Here is a 14130-nt window from a genome sequence, read left to right on the forward strand (position 1 = left end):
GTGATGAGTTGTAGTGAATAAAGGACAGGGAAGAGTGAAAGGTAACTTCCAGGTTGGAGGCTTGAGAAATTCAAATATCTGTTATTCAGCTGCAATTTAACTCCAGCTGCTTAAGTAAATCAAGTGACTATGTTCATAGAGATGAAAGACACAGATCTTGAGCTAAAGAAGCTTATAATCTACTCAAGAAACCAAAATACAACAAAATACCCTCTGTTTGTTTATCCAATTGGATAAAACTGACACAAAAAAGTTTTTAATATATATGGGATGAATGTGTGCTCTGATAGAAGTATGCACAAGGGGATGGAATTTTAAAAATAGTGGATAAATCTACTTTAAACTGCAGTGAGAAGGTGGGGTGCATTTTTTTCCTATTGTGGCTGTAACAAATTACAACAAACTTAATGACTTAAAATAGCACAAACAAATTATCCAATAATTCTGGATTTCAGCAGTTCAAAACAAGTTTTACTGGGCAACCTTCAGAATGTTAGAAGGCCTATATTTCTCTGAAGGCGCTAGGGAATAATCTGTTTCTTTGCCTTTTCTAGCTTCTAGAGACTGCCTAAATTATTTGGCTCATAGCCTCTTCTTCATTTTGAAATCTAGCAGCAGAAAATATTCAAACCTCTCTCTGACCCTCCTGATTTTCTTTTTCGGTTATAACAAACCTTGGGATTATATTGGATTCATTAGGGCAGTCCAGAATAATCATGCCATATCAAGAGTCTTAATGCAATCATATCTGCTAACTCCTGAACATGGACTCAGTCTTGAGTCTAGATTTGTGGCTTCTACTCAAGGTAGGGAGGAGACTCCACTCTCAGAAGACTAAGAAGGGTGAGACACTTGGGCTCATGGGTGAGTGCAGAAGCATGGTATACCTCTCTCTTCAGGGGTCTTCCAGGAAGGGTGTAGCCTGTCTGCCAGCCATAGCCTCTGCTTGAGGGAGGCTTGCATCCTGGAACACTGCCACCAATGATAGGAAGGAGATATTATTGATGGCTGAGCTCATAATTTGAACTCAGAGTGTGGTGTTTCCTTCTAACTCACTCGGTTATTACACTAGCAAAACAGGCCAACATGCAAATTCAGGAAACACAGAGAACACCATTAAGATACTCCATGAGAAGATCAACTCCAAGGCGTAATCATCAGATTCTCCAAGGTTAAAATGAAAGAAAAACTATTAAGGAGAGCCAGAAACAAAGGCCAAGTCACCTACTAATAGAATCCCATCAGGCTAAGAATGGACTACTCAGCAGAAACTCTACAAGCCAGAAGCGATTGTGGGTCAGTATTCCACATCCTTAAAGAAAAGAATTTTCAACCCAGAATTTCAAATCCAGCCAAACCAAGCTTCATAAGTGAAATAAAATCCTTCCCAGCCAAGCAAATGCTGAGGGATTTTGTTACCACCAGGCCTCCCTGCAAGAGCTTTTTAAAGATGTAATAAATGTGGAAAGGAAAACCTGGTAACATCACTGCCAAAATGCACCAAAGTATAAAGACCAGTGACACTATGAAGGAACTGCATCAACTAGTGTGCAAAATAACCAGCTAGCATCATGATGACAGGATCAAATTCACACATAGTAATACTAAAATTAAATGGGTGAAATGCCCCAATTAAAAGACACAGACTGGCAAATTAGATAAAGAGGGAAGACCCATCAGTGTGCTCTATTCAGGAGACTCTTCTCAAGTACAAGACACACATAGGCTCAAAATAAAGGGATGGAGGAAAATTCACCAAGCAAATGGAAAGCAAAAAGAATCAGGGGTTGTAATCCTAGTTTTTGATGAAACAGACTTTAAACCAACAAAGATCTAAAATGGCAAAGAAGGATGTTACATAATGGTAAAGGGAATAATTCAACAAGAAGAGATAACTATTCTAAATACATATGCACCCAATACGGGAGCAACCAAATTCACAAAACAAGTTCTTAGAGACCTACAAAGAAACTTAGACTCTCATGCAGTAATAGTAGTAGAGTTTAACTCCCACTGTCAGTGTTAGATCAACAAGATAGAAAATTAGCAAGGACATTCAGAATTAAACTCAGCTCTGGATCAAGTGGACCTAATAGACATCTGCAGAACTTTATCTCCCAAATCAAGAGAAGATACATTCTTTTTAGTGCCAAATGGCACTTATTCTAAAATCAACTACATAATTGGAAGTAAATCACACCTCAGCAAATGCAAAAGAACTGAAATCATAACAGTCTCTCAGACCATGGTGCAATCAAATTAGAACTCAGGATTAAGAAACTCACTCAAAACCACACAACTACATGGAAGTTGAACAATGTGCTCCTGAATGACTCCTGGGTAAATAATGAAACTAAGGCATAAATCAAGAAGTTCTTTGAAACCAACAAGAACAAACAGACAACATACTAGAATCTCTGGGACACAGCTAAGCAGAGTTAAGAGAGAAATTTCTGCACTAAATGCCCACGTCAGAAAGCTAGAAAGATATGAAATCAACATGCTAACATCACAGTTAAAAGACCTGGAGAGGCAAGAACAAACTAATCCAAAAAATTGCAGAGGACAAGAAATAGATCAGAGAAGAATTAGGAGGTAGAGACACCAAAAATCCTCCAAAAAAACAAATCCAGGAGCTAGTTTTTTGAAAGAATAAACAAAATAACAATATAGATCACCAGCTAGGCAAATAAAGAATAGAGAGAAGAATCAAATAGGTACAATACAAAATGTTAAATGGGATATCATCACTGACTCCACAGAAATACAAACTGTCATCGAAGAATACTATAAACACCTCTACTCAAATGAACAAAAGAATCTATAAGAAATGGATAAATTCCTAGACACATATACCTCCCAAGATAAAGCAGAAAGAAGTTGAATCCCTGAATAGACTAATATTAAATTCTGAAACTGAAGCAGTAATTTGTAGCCTACCAACCAAAAAAAGCCCATGACTAGAGGGATTCACAGCTGAATTCTACCAGAAATACAAAGAGGAGCTGGTACCATTCCTTCTGAAACTAGTCAAACAATTGAAAATGAGAGACTCTTCTCTAACATATTTTATGAAGCCAGCATTATACTGATACCCAAATTGGAAGAGACACAACAATAAAAAAAATTTCAAACCAATATCCCTGGTGAACATCAATGCAAAAATCCTCCATGAAATACTGGCAAACCTAATACAGCAACACATCAAAAACTTATCCCCCGTGATCAAGTCGGCTTCATCCCTGGCATGCAAGGTTGGTTCAAAATACACAAAGTAATAAACATAATCTATCACATAAACAGAACCAAAGACAAAATCCACATGATTATCTCAACAGATGCAGAGAAGGCCTTTGACAAAATTCAACAACTCTTTATGCTAAAAACTCTCAATAAACTAGATATTAGTGGACTGTATCTCAAAATAATATGAGCTGTTTATGACAAACACAGCCAATATCATATTGAATGGGTGAAAGCTGGAAGCATTCCTTTTGAAATCCAGTACAAGTCAAGGAGGCCCTCTTTCACTGCTCTTAGTCAATGCAATATTAGAAGTTATAGCCAGGGCGATCAGGCAAGGGAACATAATAAAGGGTATTCAAATAGGTATAGAGAAAGTCAAGTTGTCTCTGTTTGCAGACAATATGATTTTATATTTAGAAAACCCCATCATCTCAGTTCCCCAAACTCCCTAAACTGATAAGCAGCTAAAGTCTCAGGATACATAATCAATGTGCAAAAATCACAATTGCATTACACCAACAATAAGCAAGCAGAGTGTCAAATCATGAATGAACTCCCATTCACAATTGCTACAAAGTATATGAAATACTTAGGAATACAGCTAAGAAAGGGGGTGAAAGACCTCTTCAAGGAGAACTACAAACCTCAGGCCAAGGAAATAAGTGAGGATGCAAACAAATGTAAAAACATTTTATCCTCATGGATAAGAAGAATTACGATCATGAAAATGTCCATACTGCACAAAGTAATTTATAGATTCAATGCTATTCCCACCAGACTACAATTGACATTCTTCATGGAATTAGAAAAAAACCCACTATTTTAAATTTCATGTGGAAGCTTCCAGCTTCACCCATGTTCCTGCAAAGGACATGGTCTCATTTCTTTTTCTGGCTGTATAGTATTCCATAGTGTATATGTACCACATTTTCTTTATCCAGTCTATCATTAATGGGTATTTGGGTTGGTTCTATGTCTCTGTTATTGTAAATAGCACTGCAATAACATATGTGTACATGTATCTTTATAGTAGAATGATTTATATTCCTTTGAGTATATACCCAACAATGGGATTGCTGGATCAAATGGTGATTTTGATTCTAAATCCTCGAGAAATCACCACACTGTCTTCCATAATGGCTGAACTAATTTACATTCCCACCAATAGTGTCAAAATACTCATGTTTCTCCACAGTCTCCACAGCATCTGTTGTTTCCTGACATTTTAATAATCACCATTCTGACTTGCATGAGATAGTATCTCACTGTGATTTTGATTTGCATTTCTCTGATAATCAGTGATGTTGAGCTTTTTTTTCCATATGTTTGTTGGCTGTGTAAATGTATTCTTTTCAGATGTGTCTGTTCATATACTTTGCCTACATTTCGATGGGGTTGTTTGTGTTTTTTTCATAAATATGTTTAAGTTTCCTGTAAATTCTGGATATTATACCTTTGTCAGATGGGAAGATGGCAAAGTTTTTTTCCCCCATTCTGTAGGTTTCCTGTCCATTCTGGTGATAGTTTATTTTGCTGTGCAGAAGCTCTTCAGTTGACTAGATCCCATTTGCCAATTCTGGCTTTTGTTGTAATTGCTTTTGGAGATTTCATCATCAAATCTTTGCCCATGCCTATGTCCTGAAAGGTATTGCCTAGATTTTTTTCTAGGGTTTTTATGGTTTGGGGTCTTACATTCAAGTCTTTAATCCAGCTCAGTTAATTTTTGCATAAGGCATAAGGAAGGGATCCAGTTTCAGTTTTCTGCATATGGCTAGCCAGTTTTCCCAACACCATTTATTAAATAGGGAATCCTTTCCCCATTGCTTATTTTTGTCAGATTTGTTGAAGATCACATGGTTGCAGATGTGTAACCTGATTTCTGAGGTCCATATTCTGTTACATTTGTCTATATGGCTGTTTTGGTATCAGTACCATGATGTTTTCATTCCTATAGTGTTGTAGTATTGTTTGAAGTCAGGTAGTGTGATGCCTCCACCTTTTTTCTTTTGTTTAGGATTGCCTTGGCTACACAGGTTCTTTTTTGGTTCCATAGAAATTTTAAAGCAGTTTTTTTTCCTGATTTTGTGAAGAATGTCAATGGTAGTTTGATAGGAATAACATTGAATCTATAAATTACTTTGGGCAGTATGGCCATTTTCATGATATTGGTAATTTTTTCTCCATCCTTTTAGTTGCAGCCTGTGTGTGTCTTTGCAGATAAGATGGGTCTCCTGAATATAACACACTGATGGGTCTTGACTATCCAATATACCAGTCTGTGTCTTTTAATTGGGGCATTTAGTCCATTTACATTTAAGGTTAAATTTAAATGCTGCAGCAAGTGTTTTGGGCTTTGGAGATAAGTCTTCATACCAAGCCATCCAGCCTCCTTGGCTGCAGCAGGGAAAAGCACACCCTGGAGCTATAATTTCTATTATAGGGCAGAGAATGAAGGAAGGGTGCTGTTCTTCTCCCACCCAGGGAGCTTAGCATGTTAGGCATACAATTCTCCACAAATTCAAAAAAGCAGAAATTATATAAAGTATTTTTTTCTGACAACAATAAAGGAAAACTAAAAAACAGTAACATGGAAACTAGAAAACTACAAAAACGTAAAAATTAGATAATATGCTTCTGAACGAGCAATGAATCAATAAAGAAATTAAGAAGACAATTTAATTTTCTTGAAACAAATGAAAATGGAAATACAACATAGGCATATCTATGGAATATAGCAAAAGCAGTGCTAAGAGGAATGTTTTAGCATGTAAATGCCTACACCAAAAAACTAGAAAGAGGTCAGGGTGGTGGCTTATGCTTGTAATATCAACACTTTGGGATGCCAAGGCAGACAGACCACTTGAGCCTAGGAGTTCAAGACCAGTCTTGGCAACATGGTGAAACCCTGTCTCTACAGAAATACAAAAAATATTAGCCAGGTGTGGTGTCGTGCACCTGTAGTCCCAGGGACTCAGGAGGGTGAGACAAGAGGATCACTTAAGCCCAGGAGGTCCAGGCTCTGCAGTGAGCTGTGATCATCCAACTGTACTCCAGCCTAGGCAAAAGAGTGAGAACATCTCTCAAAAAATAAATAAATAAATAAATAAAATGAAATGAAACAAAAAAACTTGAAATAAATCACCTAATTTTGCACCTCAAGGAGCTAAAACTACAAGAACAAAGCAATCCCCAAATTAGTAGAAGAAAAGAAAGTCAAAGCAGAGATAAGCAATATTGAGACAAAAAAAAAAAAAAAAAAAAAAAAAAAAAAAAAAAAAAAAAAAAAAAAAAAAAAAAAAAAAAAAAAAAAAAAGAATACCCAAATGAATAAAATTGAAACAAAGGAGACATGACAACTGAAGCTACAGAAATATAAAAAGTTAGAAACTATTAGGAAAAACTGTTTATTAACAAATTGGAAAATCTAGAAGAAGCCAATAAATTTTTGGACACATATAATCTACCAAGATTGAACCACCAGGAAGCAGTAAACCCAACAAACCAATAGTAAGTAATGAGATCAAAGCTGTACAAAAGTCTCCAATGAAACAAAAACCCACAAGTGACGATACTTTTGCTGGATTCTACCAAATACTTAAAGAAGAACTAATACCAGTTCTACTTAAATTTTTCAAAAAAAATAATAATAAAGAGAAGGGAATACTTCTAAACTCATTATTCATGGCCAGCATTAGGCTGATACCAAAATCAGAAAAAACAAACAAACAAACAAACAAAAAAAACACAAAAAAAGAAAACCACAGATCAATATCACAAATGAACATAGATAAAAAAGTTCTCAACAAAATACTAGTAAACTAAATTCAACAACGTTAAGAAGATCATTCACATAGTCAAAGATTTATTCTAAAAATGCATAGAAGAGTCAACATACACAAGTTAATTAAGTTATACATCATATTAACCGAACCAAGAACAAAAACCATGTGATTATTTCAATAGATGATGAAGAAACATTTGATAAATTTCAACATTCCTTTATGACAAAAACCCTCAACAAACAATTATAGAAGAAACATATCTAAAGTAATAAAGGCCATATATCACAACATCACAGTCAATATTATAATAAATGAAAAAAAATCCTTTTCTATCAGAACCTGAACAAGACAAAGACGTCCACTTTCAACAACTTTTAGATTTAACATAATTTTGAGAACGCTGGTCAGCAATTTGACAAGAGAAAGAAATGGAGAGTATTCAAACTGGAGATTACAAAGTAAAATTAGACTTAAATGCAAGTAATATAATTTTATATTTAGAATAACCTTCAGACTAGTTATTGGAACTATTGAATCAAAAAACTATTGGAACTAATGAATAGATTCAGGAAAGTTACAGTATGCCAAATTAACGTACAACAATCAGTAGCATGTATATACACCAACAGCAAACAACATGAAAAAGAAATCAAGAAAGCAATTCATTTACATTAGCTGCAAAAATATAAAATACTGAAGGATCAGTTTATCTAAAAATATGAAAGATCTATACAAGAAATACTATAAAAAATGTATAAAATGAATTGAAGAAGAGACAAAAAATAAAATGATATTCCATGCTCAACTGAAAATATTAATATTGTTAAAATGACAATACTACTCAAAGCAATTTACAGATTCAATACAATCCCTGTCAAAATACCAATGATATTATTCATATAAATATGAAAAACATTTCTAAAATTTATTTGGAACAACAAAGAGCCTGACTAGCCAAAGCAATTCTGGGCAAAAAGAACAAAGCTGGAGGCATCACACTACCTAAATTCTAAATATATTACAAAGCTTAATAAACAAATCAGCATGGTACTGACATAAAAGCAGACACAGAGACAAAGGGAACAGAATAGAAAACCCAAATATAAATCCACACACTTACAACCAATCATTATTTGACAAAGGTGCAAAAACATACAATGGGGAAAGGACAGTTTCTTTAATAAATGGTGCCAGAAAAGCTGGATAACAATATGCGCAATAATAAAACTTGATCCTTATCTCCTACCATACACAAAAATAAAATTAAAATTGAATAAAGACTTAACTCTAAGATCTAACACTATGAAACTAGTAGAAGAAACCATTTGGGAAATTCTCTAGGACATTGGTCTATGTAACAATGTTTTATGTGACTTCAAAAGCAAAGGCAACCAAAGCAAAAATAGTCAGCAAAGATAACAGAGTAATACTGACCTCATAAATAAATTGGAAATTGTTATTTCTTTAATTTTTTAAATTTTTCTTTAAGTTGTGGGATACATGTAGTGAATGTGGAGGTTTGTTAAATAGGTACACATGTGCTATGGTGGTTTGCTGCACCTATCAGCCTGTCATCTAGGTTTTAAGCCCTGCATGCATTAGGTATTTGTCCTAATTCAATCCCTCCCCTTTCCCACCCCCGCGACGAAAGATCCTGGTGTGTGATGTTTTCCTCTTTGTGTCCATGTGTTCTTATTGTTCAACTCCCACTTAAGAGTGAGAACATGCAGTGTTTGTTTTTCTCTTGTTGTGTTAGTTTGCTGAGGATGATGATTTCCAGCTTCATTCATGTACCTGCAAAGGACATGAACTCATTTTTTAATGACTGCATAGCATTCTATGGTGTATATGTGCCACATTTTTTTTTTAACCAGTAAATCATTGATGGGCATCTGGGATGGTTCCAAGTCTTTGCTATTGTAAGTAATGCTGCAATAAACATACATGTGCATGTGTCTTTATAATAGAATAATTTATAATCCTTTGAGTATATACCTAGCAATGAGATTGCTGGGTCAAATGGTATTTCTGGTTCTAGATCCTTGAGGAATCACCACATTGTCTTTCACAATAATTGAACTAATTTACACTCCCATCAACAGTATAAAAGCATTCCTATTTTTCCACATCCTCGCCAACATCTGTTCTTCTATTTTCTAAAAGAATTTGTATAGATTAGTATTGGCTTTTTATTTAATGTCGTATAGAATTTACATGTGAATTCCTCAAGGCTTGAAGTTTTCTTTATGAGAAATTTTTGTTTACAAATTCAATTTTTCTAAATATAAGGCTATTAAGACTTTCTGTTTCTTTTGAGGCATATTTGATAACATTTTTAACGCATTTTTCCACTTTGCCTAACTTGTCAAATACATTGGGGTAAAACTTTAATACATACACCTGTATTTGTATATATACACACATTTTTTCTTTCTAATATCTGTGGAATACATAGTGATGTAGTATTTTTCATTTCTTACCTATACAATATATAGTGGTAATGCTTTCTCATTTCTGATACAGATAATTTGTGTTCTTCCTCTTTCTCTCTGAGTCTACCTATAGGTTTATCAATTCTATTGACGTTTGCAAAACATCTGCTTTTGAAGTGTTTTATTACATTGTGTCTTTTTTCATTTATTTTCACTTCTATTGTTTCTTTCTTTCTTCATATTTTGATAATATTTTCACTTTTTTCTAGCTTCTAATGATCGAAGCCCATATTCTTTATTTTCAATATTTCTTTCTTTTTAAATATACATATTTAATGCTATATATTTATTCCTAAGTATAGTTTACATGTATGAAATGAATAAAAGTTGTGCTTTCATTATCATTAAAGTTCAAGTATTTAAAAAAATCCTTTGTAGCTTCTTTAACACATTAGCTGTTTAGCATTAAGTTATTTTATTTCTAGATATTCACTCTTTTGGAGATGATTTATTGATGCTATTTTAATCTATTTGCATTCTGATCACACAGTATATGTGTGAGATTTTAATCTTTTGAAATCTATTTTGTTTCCTTTATGTCCATTTTACAAGAAAATTTAGAATATATGTTATTCCATAAGTATGAAAATGAATTGAGTTAAAGGAATTGAGCTATATTTCTTCAGTGAAACAATTCCCACCAAGAGTGCCCATGAAAATCGTGTAGTGTCGGTTAAATAATTTACTGTGCATTTGCATTTTATGTTGTAAGGAAGGTCACTTTCTGCCAGGCCAAGAACCTTACCAGTTTTGCAGCACTTCAGAGACAGACAGAAATGCAGCCTATTTTATAAGTAGTATAAGTGAAAAAGTGGACACAATCTTGTTCAGTTAAACTTCTTAATATCAAAAGAAAAAGAGTAAAGAATGATAGTAATAATATAAAAAGATCCCTGGTGTGAGACAAGTTAACTAAAATATATCCCTATCTCACTTATAAAAAGTTCCTAAGAGAAGTTAATTCCTTGACCTTAGTAGTTGCTTTATTCCATAAAGACATAAAGGCATATACGAGTTAAAACCTCTTGTTGTACCCCTTTAAGAAAAGAATAAACTATATTATCCAGTCCTTTTTGTGATCAAGAATAATCATTGGAGATTATTTATGATTGCAAGAACCACTGTTAGTTAAAAAAATGCTCAAAAATTGGTAAGAGATAAGAAAAATTACTGTGTGCTCCTTCAGAGTCGGGTAGATATATCTAGTAGGCCCATCTATGATTATCTGATTCTTTACAAGTGTGTATATCTTTGATTTACTCTTTAGTGCCGATGAGTGCATTTTATAATGTTGTAAGGATAGATGTTATCTTGTAGAAAACTGGTATTTATGCAAATAGATTTTGCTTGAAGAAAGCAAAGAAAACTATTTTTTTATAGAGATATTAATAGTTTCTGTGTTTTGTTCAGTGTAGTAAATTACAAGCTCAAATATATGGTTTTCTTTTGAATATAAATTGGAAACTTTACTCAAATATTCTTTCCTTCGAATACCATGTCTACTTCCCTCAATTTATTTTCCTTTGAAGTAAATTTACCATCCTGCTTGTTCCTTTATTAGTTAGTTAATACATTTTTTGGCATAGTTTATTCTAAAAAAACTAAAAGTATGGTATTTTGATAAACAACCTATAGAGAATCCTAAAAAGAATTCAGGAGAAAACAATAACAAATAGATTTTAGGCAAATGGAAAGAAATTTAATTTTGCTAGATAACAAAGTGTCAGAATAAGTTATATTTCCTGAACATTGTGCTTATAAGCAAAGCTTTAAAAAAAAATACTGAATGCTAATAATCGCTATTTTGAATGTCTTATTTTGGATACTTATTTTCAATTGTTTTCTGCAGTTTCCAATTTTCTATTATAAAAATACGTTCTTTACATAATCATAAAATATGTTAAATAAAATATATGGGGAAAATGGCCTTTGGGACATAATGGAAATTTATCTTTGAGATTTTTTTTGTGATATTATATATGTAATTAAAAACAGCTTAAAAGAATTTATGCTTTTCTTCTAGGTTTTCAAATTTGTTGGCATATAGTTCATACACTTAAAAAATATTTATTTAAGGCCAGGCATGGTGGCTCACACCTGTAATCTCAGCACTTTGAGAAGCCAAAGTGGGCAGATCATCTGAGGTCAGGAGTTTGGGACCCGCCTGGCCAATATGGTGAAACCCTTTCTCTATTAAAATAATAATAATAATAAAAAAATAAAAATTAGCCAGGTGTGGTGGTGGATGCCTGTAATCCTAGCTACTAGGGAGGCTGAGGCAGGAGAATCACTTGAACCCAGGAGGCGGAGGTTACAGTGAGACAGTGAGCCAAGTTCACACCATTGCACTCCAGCCTGGGCAACAAGAGCAAAACTCCACCTCAAAAATAATAATAATAATAATAATTCTTTAAAAAATAAAAAAAGTAATGTAGAGAAGTGAGGTAAGTCTAGAGTTTATAAGGCTTACAGAGAAATACTCCTGTAAATACGACTGATCAGACTTTTATTGAAATTTTATTGTCATCCTGGACAACTTGGAAACTTAAGAGCGGAGTGAAGATGATTGATCAAAAGTTAGGAGAAGACACCCTCTGTGAAGATTTTATAGTTTCCAGCTTGATATAATGGAATACTTTAAGTAAATAATGTCTTATATGGAATGTCATAGCCAGCTATTTTATTATAGCCATGTGATTGCATGGATGCCTATTTACAGACAAAGAGACTGCAGGTTGGAGTGTGTGCTAAGAACATAGAGCAAGTGAGTGGCTGATTAGTTTTCACACATTTTATGAAAAATTTACTTATTCTACATAATTTTAATTTTCATGTGCTTTTGAATAAAATGGAAATATGTTTACAGTTATATCTAATTTCAAAGGGGAGCTATATGTTACGTGATTTCTGTATCATTTAGTTGACTATCAAGCCTCTAGTGAAATCTAGGTTACTTATGAAATTCCAGTAAACAATGGCTCCCATCCCCACCTGGCTTTGGCAATCTGGTAGTTACCCAAGGTAGGGCAGGGTGTGAAAACAGTTGCTTTGCTGCTGCTGTCAGGAGAGGCTTCTGTGATTTGGAGAAGTCTAATGCACAGAAGAGACTAGAGCAGACCCAAGCAATTCACCCAATTTGGGTCAGCAGAAGCTATGTGTACAAAGATGTGACAGAGCTCTATGAGAAACAAAAGCTCATGGAAAATTGAAAATAACCTATAAATATTTTCTCCAAATTATTTAGAGTGAAATATTTTTATGAATGTGTATGGCTATTCCAAAATTAGGTTGAGAATATTTTGCCTCCCCAAAGGGTTACATGTGAAATGATTGGTTATGAAACAACGAATCTTTATAAGAAGTTAGCTGTTTTTTCCTTGACTTGAAATGAAAGTGATATGTGTGGTTAATTAATTACATAAAACAAAAATGTATTCATTATATATTAAAGTAAGCATAACCCATACAAAAACATTAGTTTCATTCACTTACTTGACTTTAACCTTTTATGTTAGATTTTAAGCATTTATGGAAGAATGACATTAACTGTGGTCGACAGTTCAAAAAGTGCTGCTCACAATGCCTTCATTAACTCTGACAAGAGAGGAAATGCTGGTTGTAAATAGTTGTACCATTAATTCATTACTGTTTTGAACATCTATTTTAAAGGTCATCTCTGATTCAAACTGAGGCTACCAATTATTGGCATTAAAGAACAAGTGGGACTGGGAGAACCCAGCAAGTGCCAAGAATTGGTAGTAGAGAAAGTAGCCAATTACTTCATTGGTTAGATCGTAAGCAGCTTGAAGATGAGAATAATGTATTTTTGACATTTACATTTGTGCCGTTTTTCTAGTGCCCAGGAGTGCCTTCCCAATAATTCAGTATTAAAATATAATTAGTGTAGTAGGAGTTATGCTATGTATGTGGAACAAAAATAGCTGTAAAAAGGGCAATAGGAAAATAAGTCATCAAATTAGATAACAACATAGAATTAGAAATGATACATTTATATATATATAAATGGATGAATTATGCAAACAATTCTTATTCCAATTCTGAACATTTATTGTTTCATTCAGTTTTATCTTCAATATACGTCTGTACTTGATATTTATCTGTTTTTTTTTTCCACTGGAAGGTTTTTCACTTTTGCTCGTCCTGAACAATTTTTAACCTACCACTCAAAACTCAGTTCAAGGTTAAAAAATGTAAAATTGAGAATAAAGCTGACTAAAGTTAAAAAATTAACTTTTTACTATAGCATTGTAGTTCAAATAAATTTTGTTTTATGTTTTTTAACATAAGGCAATGTATGAAAAAAAATCCAATACTAAAAAATAAAAACAATGCATTAAAAACTCTAGTAACAGAAAATTTACAAAGTTACTTCTTTAAAATTTTGACGAACCATCCTCAGTGAATAAATACATGTGTAAATAAAGGCCATTTTTTGTTTTTCTCTTTATTTTTTTGACTTCTACAAAGATACAAAAGAGAGTTGCTATATGTCATTTAAAATCTCTGTAGAAAAAGGATGGTAGAATAAGGATAATAAACTTAAACTGAAATTCAAACTCAGGATTAATGATATCAGGGTCAAAAGTTTG

Source organism: Cebus imitator, unplaced genomic scaffold (assembly GCF_001604975.1).
Source record: "Cebus imitator isolate Cc_AM_T3 unplaced genomic scaffold, Cebus_imitator-1.0 Scaffold176, whole genome shotgun sequence".
NCBI classification, from domain to species: Eukaryota; Metazoa; Chordata; class Mammalia; order Primates; family Cebidae; genus Cebus; species Cebus imitator.